Source organism: Phyllobates terribilis, unplaced genomic scaffold (assembly GCF_046119375.1).
Source record: "Phyllobates terribilis strain yellow unplaced genomic scaffold, ASM4611937v1 Scaffold_2__4_contigs__length_985480577, whole genome shotgun sequence".
Taxonomy (NCBI): Eukaryota; Metazoa; Chordata; class Amphibia; order Anura; family Dendrobatidae; genus Phyllobates; species Phyllobates terribilis.
The window spans coordinates 104677974-104693909 of record NW_027362762.1 but is presented as its reverse complement, the minus strand read 5'-3'; the positions used below and the strand labels follow the sequence as shown (position 1 = coordinate 104693909).

Here is a 15936-nt window from a genome sequence, read left to right as displayed (position 1 = left end):
TTGGTAACATAAAACACAACACGACCCATAGCACCACAAAGACAGAAATCTACCTTTTCAATCCTACACTCTGCTGAAGTAATCTTAGCTCGGTCAATTAATTCTTTTAAAGGGAATGTGTCTTTAGAAAATAAGATATTGTTTAAATCAGGTTTTAGTGTTTAATATATTTTTTAAAATATTTAGGCATTTTTCCCATATCACAATCTCTATTGAAAAGAAAAAGAAAAATTTCACACTGGGGCTATTTTACACTTTAACCATACCTCCTAACTTTTGAAGAACGGAAAGAGGGACAAAGTATGTGGCTGGCAACACACCAATTCACACCCATTTACTATTTCTTTCTCCCCCGGGAGGAGGAGATGTCAGCATGGCGGTGGCAGTGAGGGGCATTCAGCAGATGCCCGAGACTGGAGGGCGCAGACACAAATCCAGGACTCTCTGCAGAATCCGGGACGGTTGGGACTAGAGATGAGCTGATGGATTCAGAGGACTCCGGTCCAGCGTCCAGATCAGTGCTACTTGGCAGAAAGTTGCTATCGTGATGCACAAAATATACAAATCAATCCGAAGAATTTCCCATATGGCAAGGTAACACATTGCAGATGATCCTCAGCTGTGTTTGATGGATCTATTTTTATAGTTTTTGCTCAGTTATATAGAACTTATACAGTATTTTGTTAACACAGCGACAGTTGCCCAGAAACAGCACATCGGCATGAAGACTATAGGAGGAAAATTTCCAGTGTGCTCTTTATCACTTCAGAAGATGCGGGAGGGAATGAGTTTCACACCAAAAGCAAACGCTGCTCATTTTACAATATTTCTCATTTTGTGTTGCATCTAATACCCTGCTTATTTAGTATCACAAGCTTTATATACCATTATTTATGACGCGCCCCCTGGGCCGAGTGTGCACGTGTGTGGGATACCCGGAGCCGGGTCTCGGGGGGTTGTAGTCACCGTGGCGGCGACCCGGTCCCGTGGCTCAGGGTGGTCAAACCAGTGGCAGTCTATTTATGGGGTTTTTATGGTTTAATGTCCGACTACGCCACCCGTGGATTGCGGTCAGTGCGAACCGCCGCTGCAAGGCGGACCGCTGGGGCTGATGATGGATGCAGCTGAGGTCGTGTAACTCCCCACGGGATGAGTGCAGCCCCAGGGCAGTGTAGTAGATGGTGGGAGTGATGGTGCGAGCGTCCCAGCACTAGTAGTGCTGGTGCGGCGATGAAGCACAGAGACGTGGGATTGCAGTTCAAAGGCTTTCCTCACAGTTCTTTATATTCCAAATCACTTCGGTACAGGTAGTGACTGCCCAAGCCGTGCTGCGTCCACCAGGCAAGGGGCTCGGTCAACCCCCAGGCAATTCCAGAGTGTGGCACAGGACTCCCTTCGATTCCTTTCTCTGGCCGTGCCCCACCAGTGACACTACATTTGTCCAGCTGCCTTGGGCCTTCTCTTGGGATGTTGGGTGTCCACTTCCCTGACCCTACGTGGTGTGCCTTTCTAGTAGGTGTAGTGAGGGGTCGCACCAAGATGTGATCACGACCGCCGGTCCTTGGCTGAGGATTAGTCGCCTCCACCAACTTGGGATCCGGTACCCTGTTCTGCCAACCCGTCACCCGCAATCTCCTGGGCCTTTGGGGTTCCTTCTGCCTTCGTGTCTCTGGGCCTCTTTTAGTGTTCCGTTCCTTTCTTCCTTTCCTTTCTGTTCCTCTCTGCTGGTCCTGTTCTCTCTGCTGTTTCTGACCTTCACTCCAGGCCTGCCTCGTGGAGCTGGGCCCAGGCTGAGCCACAGCTCCCTGTCAGCCCTCTCTGGCTGAGCTCCTTCTCTCACTGAACTGACTACTGTCCTAAGATGGTGCCCACCTTATATATATCCCTCTAGAACATGAGCCCAGGTGACTTGCAACCAATGGGCTCCTACCTATGCCCAGAGACCGTCCCCTCCTGCTCCTACATCACTGGGTTTTCCTCCGCCCTCCCCACTCCAGCCAGGGACAGATGCTGTCGTGCCTGCACTTCTGTCTAGTGGGAGCACTGTTGAGCTGTCCCTCGGAAATGGGGTGTGTGTGATGCATGCAGCTTACTGAGTCTTGGTCCACACTCCATCCTTACCCGGGAGTGGGATATCACACCTCTGGTCTGAGGTGCAATACCCCTGTAGCGGCCGAACCCTCGGGGCGCTACATTCCCCCCTGGTAAATCACAGCACGTCCTCGGGCTGGAAAAGAGTAAAAACAATTTAAAACATACAAAATTTTAGAGTGCACTTGCATATAAGACATTAACTATTAACTCATCCCTTTATGGGAGGTATTCTTCTTTTTTTAACGTTACTGGTTACACTTTCATAAAACATCCTGCTAATGCCACCGGAACTCTTTTATAAAACACTATATAAAACTTTTGCATTACTATTTTAGCAGCATATTAAACTTCTTTACATAAGACATTTTCAAGTAAAACATTTTTTTCAAAAACACATTCTTGAGTTCTGGCCGCGGTGCAACTTGCGACCAGGTGTTCCTTCTTCTTAAAGGTGCAACAGTCCAATTAATCTGTTCTGCGGTAGACGTTGCAGTCTTTTTATAAAACCAGTAGGGGGCGCTTTAAGACGCGCAACTATTTACAGGATGGCCGCTCTCAGTCCTCGACCAGGTTTGGAAGGGGATGGCTGTTCTCAGTCCTCAGCCAGGTGACTTAGGGGAGCACTTAAAACGGGCAACAGTTAAATAACAGTTCCACATTAGTCCCAACGGGGACCACACTTCAATCCAGTAACAGTTCCAACATCAATTCTCATACCCTGACGGGTAACTATATACAGTTCCACTTTACCGTTTATTGGTAACGGTGTCCTCCTCGTTCCTCTGGGTAGTCTTCAGGTCCGTCCGGACCCTCTGGGTACTCAGTGTCTGGGCGGTACTGCAGTTCTTCCTCAGTTAAACGGTGGACATGGAGGGCGTACAGTCCTTTAGCGCCCTTGTGCCGGGTGTAGGTGACCACGTCACCAGGGTACAGGTTACGTCCGTGATGTCCCTCTGGCAGGTGGCTCTCGACGTCCCTTCTGGTCACAAAGACATCGTTTGCGGCCTCCGGGTCTCTAATGAAGCCCCAGCCGTGCTCCAGCTGGAACTTTACTACGGTCCCGGTGGCTCGGGGACCGCGGATGGCTTGGGGGTCCTGAAGGGCTCTCCGCTTTTGTTCTGCGCTCCGGGCTTGGAGTCGCTCCTCCCTGATGCGTCTCTGCAGCCGCTCTCTCTCGAAGGTGGCCAGCTGCTGACGGCAGGACTCCAGGCGACGGGCTGCGTCCGCCCGGGTTTCTTGGGGGAACCCCATTAGATTTTCGCCAGTGGGGTCCCATTCAAACTGGACGTCCTGTAATGCGGGCTGGGCGACTTCTACAGGCTCCGGAGCAGGTATCAGAGGCTCGCGCGGGAGTTGAACTCTCCTTGGGTGGCCGCTGGTCAGCTCGGCCAGCCACACCAGGGGCATTCCATCCGGGCCCGTGTGCTGGGCGAATAGATCCGCGCCCAGGGGTGGTATGGCAGGGGGCCCCGGTTGGGGAGCAGCGCCGGGGGCACTCGGCCTTGCGACCAGGCCGGTGGTCGCCTGCTGGTCGTGCCCGGGAGTGGCACAGCCGAGGTAGGGGGCGCTGGTGAGGCAGCGGCGCCCGGGTGCACTAGGCCTTGCGTCCCGGCCTGTGACGGCTCTCTCTTTACTGCGCCTGGGGTTAAAGGGCACGGCGCGGGGCGTAGCCGCGGCTCTTGCCGCCTGAGGCCTAGCCGGGAGTAGCGGAGGCGCGGTGGCACGTACGGTCCCCGGGGCTTCGGGTCCCGCAGCGGGAGGCGGGGGCAGGCTTGCGGCCTCAGGGCTTGGGGTGTTGATGTCCCCGTTACCTGCCTCGGTCTCTGTGGCCTCCTCCGCGGCGTCGTCTTCGGCCTCCGGTCCACCCTCACCGCCCTCGGAGTCAGGCGTGCTGCTCGGCGGTGGTAGCGCCTCCTGCGGTCAGATCACGGCTTGCCGAGCCAACTCCTCCTTCCACCCGGCGATCACGTCCCGCTGTGCCCGGACCATCCTCCGGTCCAGGTCTTCTAGTGCTGCTCGCGCACGCTCCGGGTCTCTGGGGAGCTGTGCCAGCAACTCTGCCAGGCTGCATGGCGGTTCAGCCTGCAGCAGGCTACGGGCCAGGGTGCTGGTGGGGTTCGTCGCTCCTTCCATTCCCGGGTGCGGCCTGTCCAGACTGACCCAGGCCGCACCCGGCCCCACAGTTTTCTTTCCTGTCCGCCCCCATGGGGGGTGGTCTTGGGGCCACCTGCTGACAATCACCTTTAGGGGCAGCCCCGCCACGTTGATGGACATCTCCACAGCTGCACTCATAGCTGTTGGGGGCGGGCTCCTTCTTTGGCACCACTCTGGGACCTGGTCCACGATGGGAGGTGGCCTCCTGCTGTCCTTTGGTGCGCACATAATGGCGTCCGCTCAGCCGGGGCGGGAAAAACGGCTGAAGATGGCGGGAAACGACTAAAGATGGCGTCTGATGGCGGGAAACGACTCCGGATGGCGGGAAACTTCTCTCAGGTAAGTACAGAGTCTTTTTCAGGCACGCAATACCCGTTTGTGGCGGGTTGGTAACGATCCTGCCGACTACGCCAAAGTTGACGCGCCCCCTGGGCCGAGTGTGCACGTGTGTGGGATACCCGGAGCCGGGTCTCTGGGGGTTGCAGTCACCGTGGCGGCAACCCGGTTCCGTGGCTCAGGGTGGTCAAACCAGTGGCAGTCTATTTATGGGGTTTTTATGGTTTAATGTCCGACTACGCCACCCGTGGATTGTGGTCAGTGCGAACCGCCACTGCAAGACAGACCGCTGGGGCTGATGGTGTATGCAGCTGAGGTCGTGTAACTCACCACGGGAGAAGTGCAGCCCCAGGGCAGTGTAGTAGATGGTGGGAGTGATGGTGCGAGCGTCCCAGCACTAGTAGTGCTGGTGCGGCGATGAAGCACAGAGACGTGGGATTGCAGTTCAAAGGCTTTACTCACAGTTCTTTATATTCCAAATCACTTCGGTACCGGTAGTGACTGCCCAAGCCGTGCTGCGTCCACCAGGCAAGGGGCTCGGTCAACCCCCAGGCAATTCCAGAGTGTGGCACAGGACTCCCTTCGATTCCTTTCTCTGGCAGTGCCCCACCAGTGGCACTACTTTTGTCCAGCTTCCTCAGGCCTTCTCTTGGGATGTTGGGTATCCACTTTCCTGACCCTACGTGGTGTGCCTTTCTAGTAGGTGTAGTGAGGGGTCGCACCAAGATGTGATCACGACCGCCGGTCCTTGGCTAAGGATTAGTCGCCTCCACCAACTTGGGATCCGGTACTCTGTTCTGCCAACCCGTCACCCGCAATCTCCTGGGCCTTTGGGGTTCCTTCTGCCTTCATGTCTCTGGGCCTCTTTTAGTGTTCCGTTCCTTTCTTCCTTTCCTTTCTGTTCCTCTCTGCTGGTCCTGTCCTCTCTGCTGTTTCTGACCTTCACTCCAGGCCTGCCTCGTGGAGCTGGGCCCAGGCTGAGCCACAGCTCCCTGTCAGCCCTCTCTGGCTGAGCTCCTTCTCTCACTGAACTGACTACTGTCCTAAGATGGTGCCCACCTTATATACATCCCTCTAGAACATGAGCCCAGGTGACTTGCAACCAATGGGCTCCTACCTATGCCCAGAGACCGTCCCCTCCTGCTCCTACATCACTGGGTTTTCCTCCGCCCTCCCCACTCCAGCCAGGGACAGATGCTGTCGTGCCTGCACTTCCGTCTAGTGGGAGCACTGTTGAGCTGTCCCTCGGAAATGGGGTGTGTGTGATGCATGCAGCTTACTGAGTCTTGGTCCACATTCCATCCTTACCCGGGAGTGGGATATCACACCTCTGGTCTGAGGTGCAATACCCCTGTAGCGGCCGAACCCTCGGGGCGCTACATTCCCCCCTGGTAAATCACAGCACGTCCTCGGGCTGGAAAAGAGTAAAAACAATTTAAAACATACAAAATTTTAGAGTGTACTTGCATATAAGACATTAACTATTAACTCATCCCTTTATGGGAGGTATTCTTCTCTTTTTAACGTTACTGGTTACACTTTCATAAAACATCCTGCTAATGCCACCGGAACTCTTTTATAAAACACTATATAAAACTTTTGCATTACTATTTTAGCAGCATATTAAACTTCTTCACATAAGACATTTTCAAGTAAAACATTTTTTTCAAAAACACATTCTTGAGTTCTGGCCGCGGTGCAACTTGCGACCAGGTGTTCCTTCTTCTTAAAGGTGCAACAGTCCAATTAATCTGTTCTGCGGTAGACGTTGCAGTCTTTTTATAAAACCAGTAGGGGGCGCTTTAAGACGCGCAACTATTTACAGGATGGCCGCTCTCAGTCCTCGGCCAGGTTGGGAAGGGGATGGCTGTTCTCAGTCCTCAGCCAGGTGACTTAGGGGAGCACTTAAAACGGGCAACAGTTAAATAACAGTTCCACATTAGTCCCAACGGGGACCACACTTCAATCCAGTAACAGTTCCAACATCAATTCTCATACCCTGACGGGTAACTATATACAGTTCCACTTTACCGTTTATTGGTAACGGTGTCCTCCTCGTTCCTCTGGGTAGTCTTCAGGTCCGTCCGGACCCTCTGGGTACTCAGTGTCTGGGCGGTACTGCAGTTCTTCCTCAGTTAAACGGTGGACATGGAGGGCGTACAGTCCTTTAGCGCCCTTGTGCCGGGTGTAGGTGACCACGTCACCAGGGTACAGGTTACGTCCGTGATGTCCCTCTGGCAGGTGGCTCTCGACGTCCCTTCTGGTCACAAAGACGTCGTTTGCGGCCTCCGGGTCTCTAATGAAGCCCCAGCCGTGCTCCAGCTGGAACTTTACTACGGTCCCGGTGGCTCGGGGACCGCGGATGGCTTGGGGGTCCTGAAGGGCTCTCCGCTTTTGTTCTGCGCTCCGGGCTTGGAGTCGCTCCTCCCTGATGCGTCTCTGCAGCCGCTCTCTCTCGAAGGTGGCCAGCTGCTGACGGCAGGACTCCAGGCGACGGGCTGCGTCCGCCCGGGTTTCTTGGGGGAACCCCATTAGATTTTCGCCAGTGGGGTCCCATTCAAACTGGACGTCCTGTAATGCGGGCTGGGCGACTTCTACAGGCTCCGGAGCAGGTATCAGAGGCTCGCGCGGGAGTTGAACTCTCCTTGGGTGGCCGCTGGTCAGCTCGGCCAGCCACACCAGGGGCATTCCATCCGGGTCCGTGTGCTGGGCGAATAGATCCGCGCCCAGGGGTGGTATGGCAGGGGGCCCCGGTTGGGGAGCAGCGCCGGGGGCACTCGGCCTTGCGACCAGGCCGGTGGTCGCCTGCTGGTCGTGCCCGGGAGTGGCACAGCCGAGGTAGGGGGCGCTGGTGAGGCAGCGGCGCCCGGGTGCACTAGGCCTTGCGTCCCGGCCTGTGACGGCTCTCTCTTTACTGCGCCTGGGGTTAAAGGGCACGGCGCGGGGCGTAGCCGCGGCTCTTGCCGCCTGAGGCCTAGCCGGGAGTAGCGGAGGCGCGGTGGCACGTACGGTCCCCGGGGCTTCGGGTCCCGCAGCGGGAGGCGGGGGCAGGCTTGCGGCCTCAGGGCTTGGGGTGTTGATGTCCCCGTTACCTGCCTCGGTCTCTGTGGCCTCCTCCGCGGCGTCGTCTTCGGCCTCCGGTCCACCCTCACCGCCCTCGGAGTCAGGCGTGCTGCTCGGCGGTGGTAGCGCCTCCTGCGGTCAGATCACGGCTTGCCGAGCCAACTCCTCCTTCCACCCGGCGATCACGTCCCGCTGTGCCCGGACCATCCTCCGGTCCAGGTCTTCTAGTGCTGCTCGCGCACGCTCCGGGTCTCTGGGGAGCTGTGCCAGCAACTCTGCCAGGCTGCATGGCGGTTCAGCCTGCAGCAGGCTACGGGCCAGGGTGCTGGTGGGGTTCGTCGCTCCTTCCATTCCCGGGTGCGGCCTGTCCAGACTGACCCAGGCCGCACCCGGCCCCACAGTTTTCTTTCCTGTCCGCCCCCATGGGGGGTGGTCTTGGGGCCACCTGCTGACAATCACCTTTAGGGGCAGCCCCCCCACGTTGATGGACATCTCCACAGCTGCACTCATAGCTGTTGGGGGCGGGCTCCTTCTTTGGCACCACTCTGGGACCTGGCCCACGATGGGAGGTGGCCTCCTGCTGTCCTTTGGTGCGCACATAATGGCGTCCGCTCAGCCGGGGCGGGAAAAACGGCTGAAGATGGCGGGAAACGACTAAAGATGGCGTCTGATGGCGGGAAACGACTCCGGATGGCGGGAAACTTCTCTCAGGTAAGTACAGAGTCTTTTTCAGGCACGCAATACCCGTTTGTGGCGGGTTGGTAACGATCCTGCCGACTACGCCAAAGTTGACGCGCCCCCTGGGCCGAGTGTGCACGTGTGTGGGATACCCGGAGCCGGGTCTCTGGGGGTTGCAGTCACCGTGGCGGCAACCCGGTTCCGTGGCTCAGGGTGGTCAAACCAGTGGCAGTCTATTTATGGGGTTTTTATGGTTTAATGTCCGACTACGCCACCCGTGGATTGTGGTCAGTGCGAACCGCCACTGCAAGACAGACCGCTGGGGCTGATGGTGTATGCAGCTGAGGTCGTGTAACTCACCACGGGAGAAGTGCAGCCCCAGGGCAGTGTAGTAGATGGAGGGAGTGATGGTGCGAGCGTCCCAGCACTAGTAGTGCTGGTGCGGCGATGAAGCACAGAGACGTGGGATTGCAGTTCAAAGGCTTTACTCACAGTTCTTTATATTCCAAATCACTTCGGTACCGGTAGTGACTGCCCAAGCCGTGCTGCGTCCACCAGGCAAGGGGCTCGGTCAACCCCCAGGCAATTCCAGAGTGTGGCACAGGACTCCCTTCGATTCCTTTCTCTGGCAGTGCCCCACCAGTGGCACTACTTTTGTCCAGCTTCCTCAGGCCTTCTCTTGGGATGTTGGGTATCCACTTTCCTGACCCTACGTGGTGTGCCTTTCTAGTAGGTGTAGTGAGGGGTCGCACCAAGATGTGATCACGACCGCCGGTCCTTGGCTGAGGATTAGTCGCCTCCACCAACTTGAGATCCGGTACCCTGTTCTGCCAACCCGTCACCCGCAATCTCCTGGGCCTTTGGGGTTCCTTCTGCCTTTGTGTCTCTGGGCCTCTTTTAGTGCTCCGTTCCTTTCTTCCTTTCCTTTCTGTTCCTCTCTGCTGGTCCAGTCCTCTCTGCTGTTTCTGGCCTTCACTCCAGGCCTGCCTCGTGGAGCTGGGCCCAGGCTGAGCCACAGCTCCCTGTCAGCCCTCTCTGGCTGAGCTCCTTCTCTCACTGAACTGACTACTGTCCTAAGATGGTGCCCACCTTATATACCTCCCTCTAGAACATGAGCCCAGGTGACTTGCAACCAATGGGCTCCTACCTATGCCCAGAGACCGTCCCCTCCTGCTCCTACATCACTGGGTTTTCCTCCCCCCTCCCCACTCCAGCCAGGGACAGATGCTGTCGTGCCTGCACTTCTGTCTAGTGGGAGCACCGTTGAGCTGTCCCTCGGAAATGGGGTGTGTGTGATGCATGCAGCTTACTGAGTCTTGGTCCACACTCCATCCTTACCCGGGAGTGGGATATCACACCTCTGGTCTGAGGTGCAATACCCCTGCAATGCCTGAACATGAGGAAAGAGACAAAGCGAATCTGAAAAACTATACTACATTTCTAATTGGAGGTATTTGCTTATATTATTATTATTACACCTACTACATATTGGGACAGAATCTTGGAGATGTGAATACCCCTTTAAGTATGCTTTTTTATTTTACTAGGCACATTGAAAAGTGGTTGACTACTAATGGTCAACTCCTTTCAGTGCATTATTTTATTAATTTTACTAATGTCTCATTTATTTTTACATATCACCTGACTTTCTCTTAATGTTCGATTTGTCCAAAGGCGGGGGCGGTGAAGCCGGCGGTGATTGGGCACAGGGCTCATTTGACGTAACAATCTCACGTGTTTTTATTTTAACCGGATCAAACATTCAGATTGAGAAGGGGTTGTCCTTGTAGTGGACAACCCCTTTAAGCCGTTCTTCAGTTATTCCTCCTTGTTTCCCAGTCCTTGCATAGCGCATCATAACTTGGCTGAATGCAGAGCTACAGTATAATAATTTTAATGCCCAATTCTATATATATACAGTACAGACCAAAAGTTTGGACACACCTTCTCATTTAAAGATTTTTCTGTATTTTCCTGACTATGAAAATTATACATTCACACTGAAGGCATCAAAACTATGAATTAACACATGTGGAATTATATACTTAACAAAAAAGTGTGAAACAACTGAAAATATGTCTTATATTCTAGGTTCTTCAAAGCAGCCACCTTTTGCTTTGATGACTGCTTTGCCAACTCTTGGCATTCTCTTGATGAGCTTCAAGAGGTAGTCACCGAAAATGGTTTTCACTTCACAGGTGTGACCTGTCAGGTTTAATAAGTGGGATTTCTTGCCTTATAAATGGGGTTGGGACCATCAGTTGTGTTGTGCAGAAGTCAGGTGGATACACAGCTGATAGTCCTACTGAATAGACTATTAGAATTTGTATTATGGCAAGAAAAAAGCAGCTATGTAGTGGCCATCATTACTTTAAGAAATGAAGGTCAGTCAGTCCGAAAAATTGGGAAAACTTTGAAAGTGTCCCCAAGTGCAGTTGCAAAAGCCATCAAGCGCTACAAAGAAACTGGCTCACATGAGGACCGCCCCAAGAAAGGAAGACCAAGAGTCACCTCTGCTTCTGAGGATAAGTTTATCCGAGTCACCAGCCTCAGAAATCGCAGGTTAACAGCAGCTCAGATTAGAGACCAGGTCAATGCCACACAGAGTTCTAGCAGCAGACACATCTCTTCAACAACTGTTAAGAGGAGACTTTGTGCAGCAGGCCTTCATGGTAAAATAGCTGCTAGGAAACCACTGCTAAGGACAGGCAACAAGCAGAAGAGACTTGTTTGGGCTAAAGAACACAAGGAATGGACATTAGACCAGTGGAAATCTGTGCTTTGGTCTGATGAGTCCAAATTTGAGATCTTTGGTTCCAACCACCGTGTCTTTGTGCGACACAGAAAAGGTGAACGGATGGACTCTACATGCCTGGTTCCCACCGTGAAGCATGGAGGAGGAGGTGTGATGGTGTGGGGGTGCTTTGCTGGTGACACTGTTGGGGATTTATTCAAAATTGAAGGCATACTGAACCTGCATGGCTACCATAGCATCTTGCAGCGGCATACTATTCCATCCAGTTTGCGTTTAGTTGGACCATCATTTATTTTTCAACAGGACAATGACCCCAAACACACCTCCAGGCTGTGTAAGGGCTATTTGACCAAGAAGGAGAGTGATGGGGTGCTACGCCAGATGACCTGGCCTCCACAGTCACCAGACCTGAACCCAATCGAGATGGTTTGGGGTGAGCTGGACCGCAGAGTGAAGGCAAAAGGGCCAACAAGTGCTAAGCATCTCTGGGAACTCCTTCAAGATTGTTGGAAGACCGTTTCCGGTGACTACCTCTTGAAGCTCATCAAGAGAATGCCAAGAGTGTGCAAAGCAGTCATCAAAGCAAAAGGTGGCTACTTTGAAGAACCTAGAATATAAGACATATTTTCAGTTGTTTCACACTTTTTTGTTAAGTATATAATTCCACATGTGTTAATTCATAGTTTTGATGCCTTCAGTGTGAATGTACAATTTTCATAGTCATGAAAATACAGAAAAATCTTTAAATGAGAAGGTGTGTCCAAACTTTTGGTCTGTACTGTATATATACTGGGTATTACCATTTCCCTACACAGTCGGACACTATCCTCACTGATTGCTCAGTGTCATTGTATAGAGACACACTCCAACTGGCAACACCCAGTTGTCAATTTAGTCATGCATTTCTAAGAGGCATAACAGAGGAACAGCACAATGCAGAATTAAAAAATAATTAATTAAAATAAAATTAATTAAGAATGAATATAAATGAATGAATTAAAATAAAAATACTCTACTCCAGAATAATAATTTTATGAAAAATTCAAATATTTACTAAAATAGCCAACAGATGAGTCCTCTGGCAGGACTATCCAGTTGTTCATATAAATATGACTTGATTATTTTTAGTAATTTTAGAAGAGCACTTGGACTGCTCACATACTGACCATTTTCGGTTTACTGATAGGTGCGCATAGTCGTCACTATTTTTTATTATTTTCTATCCCTTCATTTTCTGGATTGTGGGGGTCCCAGAGGTGAGATCCCCACCAATCATAATGTTATAGCAGTTCCTTTCAAAAGTCCATATCTTTAGTAGACTGAAATAAAATGTTAAAAGCAGTAATGTTGGTATTGATATATATTATTTTACTATTTGCACTCTTACATAAGCCCACCTGAAGCTTGAGGTGAGTGGTACTTGACCGTAACTTGGTACGAAGCCATGGACATAATGAAGTGTCACTTGTCCTTATGTGCAGATGAGGATGAGTTACATTTAGTGCATTCATTTCCTCCATTTCTATAACTCTTGTCGGGTTGTTTACCCTGTCACATTATGTCCCAGCTGCAGAGCGTTTCCATTTTCCTGCACATAAGTGAACTGCACTAAATGATTGCAGATATACTTAAGCAGAAACAGCTTTTAGTTTATTGCTAACTGATCTGGAAAGATGTCGCTTTGCGCCTATCTTTCCCCCAGACTGTGCTCTGGAGGACTTCCATCAAATTTGTAGTCAGTGAAACGCGTGCACACCGTACTGCTGGAAGGAGAGATGAGTATGTGTGTCTGTAATGAGGATACAGTCTGTACTTTTCATAACTTCAGTCTTCAGATGTGCATCAGAGCTCTTTACATCTGGTAAGGAATATTTCTAAGTCAACGTTTATTCTATCAATAAACTTCAAACCTCTTTCTTCAGAAGCCAAAATTTTTTTAAACGAGAGATGGATAAGTCTTCTTTGACCCTTTATTTGATTTTGATTTTTCGGTTACTTATTAATTCCCTGTAGTTAAAGAGGTTGTCCTTTCTTATGCTAAAAGTCTTCAGTCACTTTATGTGATTGCAAAGTTCTGAATCCTTTCACCGCACGCTGTCACGATTCTCCCAGTATTGCTGCCTAGAGTGGGTGATACGTCACTGAAAATATGCGATTTGCATACTTCTGGTCACATTCCGACTAAACGTGCTCATCCTCGCTCAATTCACTTTTATTGAGTGAGGCTGCGCACATCTAGTTGTAATGTGGCCGGAAGTATGCAAATCACATACCTGAGGTCAAATGATCGCCTCGTCTCGGCAGCAATATCAGAGAATCCTGACAGTGTGTGATGCGTGCTGTAAGGATTCAGAAGTCTGCAGTAAAATACCATGACTGCAAACTTTTAGCAGAAGACTGGACAACTCCTTTAATGAGAATGTATCATCAGAAAATATTTTATTATTTAAACCACTTGTTTATCTATATGTTATCTTGTACATTTTTTTAAATATTTTTTATGTTACTGTGCACACAAAAAACTTGAAACATTCCACAAGAGAAAACAAAATAGACTGACACTTCCAGATTTCGGTAGCTTACGTGTAAGCTTTGCTCTATAGACTAGTAGAAAATGTGCAGCGTTATCTTATTATGGCTAGAGGGTGTGCTGTACACCAGGATAACTACTCAATAAGAGGAAAGATGTATCCAGCTTCAGGAATCCCATAAAATCAAAATTTTTTGAAGAAAATTAAAAATCCAAATAAGCACATAGCATAATGTCACAACTCTGTGCGGGGTCAGGCCGGAGCAGACATGTTTCAGACCAGTTGGTCTTTAATCAGGATAACTACGTCACACTACTATGTGGTAGGGATGAGGGAATAGAAACAAAAGAAATTAATTTACAATTTCCCAAAATTCATGGATTCCAGCGAATTTGACCTTTGGGAGAAAAGCGTCACACAAGCCCAGCAAAATGAAGGCTCGACACCATCTTGCTCGATTTTGAGGGCCAGGAAGAGGTTAAAAAAACAGTAAGGTCCCTATACCTGGCCTGCTGCTCCCCACCTGGTCCTCTGATCACCTCCCTTTCTTTCTTTTTCTCCGAGTCTTGCGATGTACAGTACACTATCACTGACTAGCCCCAATGACGTTCGTCTGATCTAATAAGAAGCTGACAGAAGACCTAGAATTAGAAAAAGAGGGAATAGAAGCTGATCGGAGGACAAAGAGGGGAGCGACGGTTGCGGGACAGGCATGGGAAGGGCCGCTGAGGAGAGGAGAATATTAGAGTTTATTATTTAAAAAATATTTTCTGGCTGATAGAATTTGCACTGGATTTATTGATGTGAATCAAATCTTCCCAAATTTAAATTCACAAGATTTTCTCATCTCTACTACAGTATATTGTGACGCAGTGAGGGGTATGGTGCTGGATGGGAGATATATTCCTTCCAGCAAATGCTTTCACACTGGTAAACAGCAGGGAAGAAGGTCAAGACCTGGCCTGGACCTTCTCTGCTGTTCCGGGGTTTTTGGTGCAACACCCGGATTGCACAGCTGCAGGTCTGGAGCCAGAACTCCTCAGTGTGTTGCTGGGTGGGAAAGGAGAGGCGGCAGCCCTCAGGCCAAGGCAGTGGGCGGAAGCCTACATGACATAGGTTTGGAGGTGGGGGCTAGGCAGGGGGGTATATAAGGTGGGCCCCGGGTTGGGGTTTGGACTCTTCTTGTTTCCTCCAGTTCATTCAGTGAGAAAAAGAATGAAGAAAGGCAAGTAGAATCCTATTGTTAAAGGTCTGCACAGCTATACAAACAAAGCTGCAGGCGTTAAAGGTCCACCCCTCCCAAAGTCATGTCCCCCTCTGCTTAGTGTTCTGGAGTTTCTTGACTTTTGGATATGGGACAGCCCCCCACTCCATCTTAAAACTACCAAAACTACAGTAAACCTCGACACTGGAATAAATACACAAAACCCATTATTTTGGTTGTCAAAATGGTCACAGCTTTTATTTAAATCACAGGATTAAAAAATCACATTAGGAGTTAGGTGAAGTGCTAGTACATTGGGATTCACCAGTACTGTGATATCCCCACCTGTCTGACATACCGCCCCAGGACAGACAGCCATAAAGGTGTGGCATGCGCTTGCTTGCCATTCAAGCAGAGCCAGTAAACTTTCAGGGCACCAATGACCCTATTATCCTCACTCCTGTGCTTAACCACGTTACATGACGTTACATTGACGTTACATTTACAACATCCTTGAGGCTGGCCACCAAAGCCGAGCCTCTTCACCACCATGAGGTGAAGTTAAAATGAGTCCACCTTAACTTGTCTGCAACTTCCACCTGACTCCTAAACCACCACCAAAAAGGCTATTTGACACCTTAAATAGACTCGACCGCCATCAACCATGCCTAATAAAGCCATCTGCCATTTCTACATGCAATGCAAAGTCTGTGCATTAAAGTAACAAAATTCCAGAGCAACGACAGATTAATTTACACAATGCAACTCTACCAAATTATGATAGTACGGTAAGTAAAGTAAAATAACAATCGCTAAACCTTCTGTAATGGGGATCCCGTAATGGGGAATATAGAAAATAAACCATAATAAAGGAGGTAGCCAGTGTGAATACTTGCATAATAGCGTTCAAACTCAATTAAATTTCTTGGATATGGTATCTCACATATATAGATAATCATAGGGTAGGTGTATGCGGGGGACCCGATGTGATTGTACGTATCCAGGTTGAGGACACTAATTTTCCCCTCACATGTATTATAATGCTGTGAGGGTGAAATTATGAATCTTTTATTAGAATATTAAGATAAATAGTGGAATTTAAATATCTGCTTTATGAAAAC

General features: G+C 50.3%; 1 long non-coding RNA gene across 1 annotated transcript in view; it reads left to right on the top strand.

The window, feature by feature from the left end:
• Nucleotides 1-351: 351 nt before the first annotated feature.
• Nucleotides 352-15936, top strand: part of LOC141249893 (uncharacterized) — a 28378-nt gene continuing 12793 nt past the window's right edge. Inside the window, exon 1 of the long non-coding RNA XR_012312405.1 lies at nucleotides 352-594. This is a non-coding gene — a long non-coding RNA (uncharacterized lncRNA). The remainder of the gene's footprint in view (nucleotides 595-15936) is intronic.